At 35.4% G+C, this 398-nt stretch overlaps 1 protein-coding gene across 5 annotated transcripts in view; it reads right to left on the bottom strand.

Moving 5' to 3' along the window:
- Positions 1-398, bottom strand: part of LOC106880715 (uncharacterized) — a 35,924-nt gene that overhangs the window by 21,647 nt on the left and 13,879 nt on the right. The window lies entirely within an intron of this gene.

Raw genomic sequence — 398 nt, 5'->3', positions numbered from 1 at the left:
ATAGTAGAAGACATTTGCCCAAGGTGCCAAGCAGTGGGACTGAACCCGGAGCTATGTGGTTGGTAAGGGTTCAGTATACACAATTTTAGAACACTATGTCACGCAACACTGGCCTTAAATCAGTTAATATATAAAGTCAAAAAACATTCTTCGTGAGTAATGGACGCTTCTTCGACGAAAACAATATGAAGTATTGGAAAAAAATGTGTCAACTGTAATGATTCTATATTTACTCTTCTATACATAGTGACAGCACATTTTGTTTCTTGTTTGAATCAATACTTTCAAGCAACGTTATAATTCATGCACACACACACACACACACACACACACACACACGCACATGCACGCCACCCACATACCTATATATATATATATATATATATATATATATATAT

The sequence above is a fragment of the Octopus bimaculoides genome, chromosome 20 (genome assembly GCF_001194135.2).
Source record: "Octopus bimaculoides isolate UCB-OBI-ISO-001 chromosome 20, ASM119413v2, whole genome shotgun sequence".
Lineage (NCBI taxonomy): Eukaryota > Metazoa > Mollusca > Cephalopoda > Octopoda > Octopodidae > Octopus > Octopus bimaculoides.
Note: the sequence above shows the minus strand (reverse complement) of the source record. Positions and strands in the feature narration are given on the sequence as shown.